This window comes from Nicotiana sylvestris, chromosome 3, assembly GCF_000393655.2.
Source record: "Nicotiana sylvestris chromosome 3, ASM39365v2, whole genome shotgun sequence".
Taxonomy (NCBI): Eukaryota; Viridiplantae; Streptophyta; class Magnoliopsida; order Solanales; family Solanaceae; genus Nicotiana; species Nicotiana sylvestris.
The window spans coordinates 49,251,755-49,260,121 of NC_091059.1; the positions used below are offsets into that span (position 1 = coordinate 49,251,755).

The window sequence follows — 8,367 nt, forward strand, 5'->3', positions numbered from 1 at the left end:
AGACACATGCTGGATAATGAGCGTGGGGTCTTTTACTACTGGGGATTGAGACTTGGTCCGTCCCGACTGATGATTTTACCGCGTATTTGACTGAAACTTATTTGTTATCATCATAATTTGGGCTTCGTGCCAACTATTTGAACCCTTCAGGGATTTTGACTGATTTTCCTCACTATACGTGTTAAAAATCATATCCTCGGTCATGTTTCTATCTGTTTTAAATGATTCGAGCCGATTTTTATCATACTATTCCTAAATGAGAGGAATTTGTGGGCTGAGATCCCTATCTTCTATTATTGTGCCCGAGAGGATGTGAGGTAAATGACTGAGAGGGGTTGAGAACCCAATGGTGAGGATATTATATATGTTATGGAATCGGGCTGCACGCCGCAGCAATACTTATATGGATCGGGCCGCACGCCGTAGCAATATAGCGCTTGGGCTTTAGGAGCCCCTCCGGAGTCTGCACACCCCCAGTGAGCGCAATCGACTATCTATAAGGATCGGGATACACGCTGCAGCGATGTACGGATCGGGCTTCACGCGCGCAGCGGTTATTCTGATTTCTGTTATTTTGAGAGATATATAAGTCGAGAGCTGAGAATGAGCACTAAGTATGAGAGTGAGCCCGAGGAACTGATACTGTTCAGAGTGATTGATACTGTGCCCGAGGGACGAATTTCTACTTGTTAATTACCTGCTAAATTACCTGTTTTGCTTGGTTTAAAGGGATTCCATTTGACTTCTTCACTGATCTACTGCTTTAAGTGATTTTACTGCTTGATATAGAACTGCTTTGTGCCTTTACGTATTTTCTTGCTTTCAGCCATTATTTATGATTATTACTCACTGGGTCGGAGTACTCACATTACTCCCTGCACCGTGTGCAGATTCAGGCATCGCAGAGTCCGCTCCTGAGTGCTGATCTTCCCATCCAGGCAGTGTTTCGGAGATCACAAGGTAGCTGTTGGCATCCGCAGCCCCCGTGCCTCCCTTATCTTATCATTTTCATGTTCTTAGAACTATTGTATCGGGTTTAGTGATTAGTAGACTGTATCAGGATTTCTCTTAGTTGCTCATGACTTGTGACACCCCGGTTTGGGCTGTGTCGGGACGACTTTTACTGTTGTTATCGTTAATTCCGCAAATTATGGATATTTTGTCATGCTTTAGAACTATTTATGATATTTAACTGTTTAAAAGAGGTGTTCTGTTTTGGTCTGGCTAACCTTGTCTTCACGAGAGGCACTATCACGATCGGGTTCGGGAATTGGGTCGTGACAGTAGTATATATGTAATTGCTATTTTAGTGATTGAAATATTTATAATATTCGGTTTGAGAAATTCTTTTGATGTTTTTTACATATTATTGAATACGTTTAATATTGTTTGAAAATTGATATGAATATTCCTATATTAAATTTTAGAGTAACATGTTGCTACTGAAAATGTATATAATTATGGTCAATATATAGTTGTTGAGAAAATAGGTATTGGTGACGACATAATTTGTTCACACTGTTGGTTTCTTTGTTTTGTAGCAACTGAGGTTGCAACAAAAAGACATTAATCTTTTCGTGGATTTACCACTTTTTGTGGCAACAAAAAGTTGCCACTAAACATATAATATTTTGTAGCGATGAAAGTCGCAGCTAAAGCTCACATACAATGGCGACCTAATTAAAATTTATTCTTGTGAAATTGTTTTTTGTAGCGTATTTGTATACGTTTTGTGGCGACCAAATCACTACAAATGGGGGTAGTTTTTATGGCGACTCGTCAATATCGCCGCAAATAACATTTAGTTACGGTTGTACTTGCAGCAACATGAAAGTCGCCACTAATAAGTTTTAGCAGTGACTTTCATAGATTTTGCAGCGACTTTGGTCGCCACAAGAAGGCTGAATTCTTGTAGTGTTACACTTAGTTCACAGGACCTAATTGATAATCATGTTTGGATAATCAATTGGGATTCCACCATAGGTATCGAGGTAAGTTCCATATCCTTCTCCTTTGTTGTACTTCAGTTGTTTTATATATATATAAAAACGAGCCCTAAGTATAATGGCTAGTGGAATTATTAAAAAAAGAAAAGAAATTCATGTTTGGGAGTGAAAATTGGAGGTTAATAACTGAATATTATTAAGATCATTTGAATGTTGATTATTTGTGCTTAAATTTTTAGTTCAAATGCTAATTTAGTAATTTACTTTTAAAGCCTCAAAACTTCATTGTTGGTCCTTAGAAAGTGTTAAGAAGAGAAAGCGGGTCTTCTGGATTCGGTGTTATTTAATTAAATTGGTGATTAGAGATTATTTATGTTAGTATATAGATGTTTTGTTTAAAATTTGAGATCATTTAGAGCAAACTTGAGGTGGTTTAATCGAACTTGGAATTGCAATTGCAATTCTAAATATACATTGTTGAACAATACATATAAAATTTTATATGCCAATCAGATAGACTTTGATAATCAATTTAATGGATAGGTTGATTGCAGATAAGACAAAGTCAAACAAATTTGATAGAGTTTGATTAACAATTGAACAAGCACAAAATCATGCCAATCGGGTAGAGTGTATGATCAATTTAATAAATAGATCAAATGCAAATAATACAAAACCATGCCAATATTGTAGAGTTCGGTGAATAATTAAAAATCATATTGTGAACAATTAACAATATAAATAAAGTAAATATAGCTTAAAATCTACCGATTAATAAATAAATATCTGAGAAGCAACGTGTGTGAAGATGGAGGTAATCTTCTAAATACATTAAAAACATAAAAATAATATTTAAAGACCATCCTCATTATCCGTTATTCCCCATTAAGAATGTGCACATATAGCATGCATATATCCGTGGATATTGTGCTCTTATGTTGAACATTTGCAACAAAACAAAGCCATTTTTTTCAAGAGTCTTTAGTTAAATTATCATACATATGTTTTCAATATATATTTGGTCTAAAAGTAAATAAATTAGTTTAAAAATGCATAGATGACCATAAATTAACTGTATGAGATGATAATGACTTTGATGAGTATTATTTTCTTTTACAAGAATAGCCTAAATGACAGTTATACTTGTGCCACTTTTTCATGCCGGTTGATCACGTCCAACTCTAGTCCTAAGAAGGATAAGCGGTAACTACAAATATAATTCGGTCTAAAAGTCTGGAGTCGAATCCCACAGAAAACTAAGGCTTAACTATATCTGTTTAATATCACTAAAAAGACAAGTTTGAACAATTTTCTAAATTATAAAGATTGAGATTTATATTTCTAACTAATTAACTAGCAAATACTAGAAAACGGTAAAATTATCAACTAACGAGACGAAGGGTTGGAGACTAAATTAAGGAGGTCTAGAGTTATGATTTCCCCAATTATCAGAATACTTGTAGCTATGTTCCCTACAATTTTGCCAATGTATTCTCTACTGATCGTGAGCACTTTAGATGTCGTAATTCTCTCTCGAACAACTAAAACAATTTACTAGACATATTTTCTCGAACTACGCTAATTGGCTTTATCTAACCGCTCATTATGACCACGTCAAGGCTTTGTTATTTCTAAACTTGCCTTTAAACCCATTGTATTGATTTCTCACATATGTTAGGAGTGACGTTGTTCAACAACTACTTAAATATGTACTCTCCCTCGAGCACTACACACTAAATAGGTACAGTCAATTAATGGCCATTCAATCAACAACAACAACACGTAGTTGAACAAGTAGAGAAATCCAACGGCTCAATTATATAACAACATAACAAGAATTTATCCTACAAAAGGTTCTATCAAAACCCTAGATAACAAATTAGCTATTCATAATAGTATGTAAAACTACAATACTAAAAGTCATAACCAACAATGAAAAAATAGGAAGAGGAAGGAAAAACTCGTAGAGGAATTCTCCGGCTTGCTCCTATTGTGTCTCTGCCTCCTTAGGTCGAATCTGTGTCAAAAATTGGTCTCCTCTCCTCAAAATACCATTTTTCCATGTATATATACCAAGTAGGGTCGGGCTCAAACTATTATACCTTTTCCTACGCGAAAAAGGACAAGTTTCCAGGATTAGACGTGGGGCCGCGGCCCGAGCGCAGTATTTGGCAAGTCTACTATTTCAGTCCGCGGTCACGGTTTCGACCGCATTTTTCACCCTGTTCCGTTTGGAATTTGGAAAAATGTAAAACATGAAAGTTGTAGCCCTTTGAGTTATCTTTCCAACCATATATTATGGAGCCCTAATGGTATTCTGAGTAAAATGTTATGTGTATTTTACTAGGCAGTGCGCAATATGCCTACTCGATTCTTCGTTTTGTTGCTTTATCATTCGTTGATCTCCGAATACGATCCCGGCTTAATTCCTTCGGCTTTTACTGAGACTTCAAAGCTTCAAATCACTTTAATTCATTCCATAACATCTACATAGCTCGAAATCACTCCTACAAGGCATAAAACACACAATTAGTTCAAGACACTAGCGATTAAAGCTCAAACTCAATTAAAGTGCAGTAAATTTGAGTGTAATAAACGACTATTATATGTAATTATAGCCTATCATCACCGGTCCCCAAAATTATCATTTTGCCAATTGAACACTTACACTCGTTCAAAACTAATCTTCTAAATCCTTCTGACCATGACCGAGCTTATGTGACATTGACATAGCTGAGGTGGATAAATTATGTGTAACACACGCGTGTAAAGAGAGTGATACTAGTAATTTTGATTAAAAATGAATTAAACTAAAAAAAGAAGAAGTAAAGTTAATAAGTTAATCAAAATTATCAACCCCCTCTCGATTTTCTTCTCTTTCTCGGTTTCTCCCACCTTTCTTATGGCCCTCAATTCCTCTTTTCCCCTCCATACTACTGTAAACAATAGATGAGCCTTCAAAATCACAAAATCAGGCAGAAATATACTTATTTTCTCTATTTCTTTAACAAAAGAATCTTTAACATTTCTTATTTCTTTTTTTTTGTTTAATCAAAACCCAACTGATTAGGGTTCCGGCGAGTTTCCTTCCTCCTACGACACTGCTCCAGTGCCCTAACCGTGGTAGTAGCGTCACTGATTCCGACGACTCTTTAGGTTAACGAACGGAGTTGTTTTGGTATTGTTGTTGTGTTTCGCTATTTGGAACTGGTCACGGCGGAATAATTTGTCCGGTGGCCCTTACTGTTGGTATTTGTACACTTTTCGACGAAACTCATATCCTCGGGCGAACATCCCCTTGGCTCTGTCTTGTTACTGTTTTTCCATTGCACTTGTTTTGGTTAAGTTGGTTGAAATAACTTGGTGAATCAAGGTTACAATTTGCCGCTAAGGAGTCCGAATCTTTGGGCGTTCACTACCCAAACGGCTTCTGATTTTTGGCTTAGTGTTCTTGCATATCTGGAGTTTTGCTTTTTGTTGAAGATTTGCAGCACTTGTGTGCGCTTGTGCACTTCGGTGTTAGTGCCTCCTTTAGGAAATCTTCTGTTGCTGGGTGGGATTTTGAAAGGATGATCTTTGTTGGTGGTTTGGGAATGGTTGACAGTGGTCAGATAAAGAAAGAGGTTGTAATGGTGGCTATGAGGTTGTTTATTGGGGCATTTTGGATTTTTCTTTAAATTTTAAAAGAAATACTTTCTGAGAAAATAAACAATGTCGTGGAATAATCCATAAGGTGTAAAATGACAGAAAATATTAGGTTTGGGTGACCAGTCCTATTTTTTAATTGCTTATTTTCCTATATGGCACTAGTAGTGACATGACGTTAGATTGTATTACACGCTATGGTAGCCTTTTGTGATAAGTGTTTATTATACACGATTTGAACGAGCGTAAGTGTTTAATTAGCAAAATGATAAGTTTGGGAACCGACATAACAAAGTGACACAAGTACAAGTCGCACCATTTTTTTTTACATGTCTTTGGGCACCTAGCCATAATGGGTCGAACTTCCTTTTTGCAAGAAAAGGTAATATAAGCAGTAATTTTGTTTAACTTCAGGACTGATACTACTGTTTTTACAACTTTTAGGCCTCATATGAATAACTACGAGGGCAATTATGTAAATAGCCCTAGACCCGTTCTTCTCCTCATCTATAAATAGCAGTAGAAAACCCTAAGTCGAAGTGAGCGCCGAATTAGCCATTAGACTCTGTAAGTTTCAATCTAGGCTATTCTTTTTGTTGCTTGTTTTGGTTGTATGAGCATTTACGTCATATACATACATTCATCATACGTTGTATGTACTGTGATGTGATAATGTAATTAGCTTTGATTGAAAATTATAAAGGAGGTGCGATGATGATGAATATTGAAAAATCTCGTTAATCTGATGATTTATGAGGAAAATCTCTCTATCCATTCTTAATAGTCTGAGCACTTTTGTTTTTAATTCTTAATTTATATATGAAAAAATATTTGTAATTTATTTTTTTGTTTTTATCTTTGTTTTGGTAAGGGGTGCGATTGCAGTGATGACAATCATCTAATCCCAGCTCTATGAGACCTTTAATGAAGGTCCTGGATTATATTCTTTTTCCAACACATCTGAGCGTCGCCTCTTTCTCTGATTTTCCTTTTTTTTCTTTTGCATTTTGACCTTTTTTCGAAAAGAGTATCCTTTTCTGTTTTAATCTATTCACAATCGATATTATTGGGCAAAGATTTACTTATAGTCCATCCATTTTTCTTAGTTATTTTTGAATGTAAGGTCTAACTATCTTGAATGCTCAGTTTGTCTACCGTGATCTGTTTATCGATAATGGTCAATGAAATTGGAAGATATTCGTTGGCTTCTAACTTTGCTTGTTCTTGCTATTGTAGGACGTGTTTTCTCTTTCGGCATAGCCAGTAGAATACGTCTGTTTGCTTGTCTAATTTTATCTGTTAATTTCTATGAGACTTTTGTTACTTTAATTCGTGGGAAGGATGAAGTTAAATTTTTTGTAATAGTTGAAACTGAAAATATCAGGCAGTCCGAAAATAAAAAATCAACTAGAAAACATTACTTATTAATTTTGAGTTATATCATGGTTGATTTTAAAGTGGTTGTGATACGAAGTTTTCAAGCCACGGTTTATTTTTGTTTGCAGTTCCATGTTATGTCTTATGATATATCACTAGTTTAAAGATTATTTTCAAGAATAATTAAATTGACCCAACTTTTACTGGTTTCGGATAAATTTTCATCCTTCTATTTTGCATATTGTACCGGAGGGGTAAAAAGAAATCCAAAGGAAAAACTATTGTCAATTGAAGAACCAAAAGTAAAAGGCACGGATTATTAGTTACAACCTTAAACTATTTGTGGTTTAATTAATTATTCCCATCAATTTGTCTTTTTGAGAGCCATATATGGCGAAGAGTGAGTGCATTCGCTTGTTATGTGGATTTTCAATTGTACACTCTTTTTATTTTTGAAAATTAAAGTCCAAAATTTATAATTGGCAATTGTGGGTCAATTTAATTATTCTTGCAAATACTCCTTCAAATATGGGGGTATTGGTGTTTAGAATTAAAAGATGTGAAATGTATGGAGCTAACCATTTTGATAAGTCTATTTGTGTTTAGGGTTAAAAAAAATCTGAAATGTATGGAGCTAACCATTTCAATAAGTCTCTTGGTTGAAAGGAATATTTGGAGATTCAACAAACTTTAAGTCTCCTATAAATATTGAGAATAGCTGAATACTGTCGGACTCACAAGGATAAGAAATAAGTTGTTTGTGCTCAAATTGAGCAATATTTTTTAAAGGCAGTGTTATCTTTCATCTAATTTTATCAATTGAATATTTAGTTTTTAAAAAAAGTAAGTATATTTATTACTATTATTCATTTTAATAAATAAAGATTTTTTCAAAACTTTGTTTCTACTCCATAGAGATATTGAATACAATTTGTTCCATTTTTGCTTTTCATGTACAAATTGCACGGGTGCTCTATTTGGTCCCTTTTTTAATCTATATTTATTTTTAAATTTTTTTAACTTGTATCCACTTTTAAACAATTTCAGGTTTCTTTCTCCTCCTCCTTTGTTTTGCCTGATGATTCATATATATTTGCTTGTCCTGTTATGTTCAGTTTAGTCTTATTAACAATAATATAACCTTTTAGATATTTTAGCTTTACAACACATTGGTTTTTGGTTCTTATTCAATTGCTGCTAATCATGATATATTAAATTCATTGTTGTTTAGAATTTAAGCTCTAAGAATGTTGAAGTTCAGCAAATATAAACAAAAACTTCAGTTCCTATAATATTGAAGTTCAACAAATACAAAATAAACTTTAGCCCTAGAATACTGAAGTTCAGCAATTACAAAACAAAATTTAGCTCCCAGAATGTTGAAGTTCAACAATTACAA

General features: G+C 34.4%; 2 non-coding genes across 2 annotated transcripts; both read left to right on the top strand.

The window, feature by feature from the left end:
* Nucleotides 1-6,298: 6,298 nt before the first annotated feature.
* On the top strand, nt 6,299-6,382 carry LOC138888865 (small nucleolar RNA U30). The gene has a single exon (XR_011406436.1). It is a non-coding gene; the product is annotated as a small nucleolar RNA U30 (small nucleolar RNA).
* Nucleotides 6,383-6,465: 83 nt separating this feature from the next.
* On the top strand, nt 6,466-6,563 carry LOC138888863 (small nucleolar RNA snoR69Y). The gene has a single exon (XR_011406434.1). It is a non-coding gene; the product is annotated as a small nucleolar RNA snoR69Y (small nucleolar RNA).
* The last annotated feature ends 1,804 nt before the right edge of the window (nt 6,564-8,367 follow it).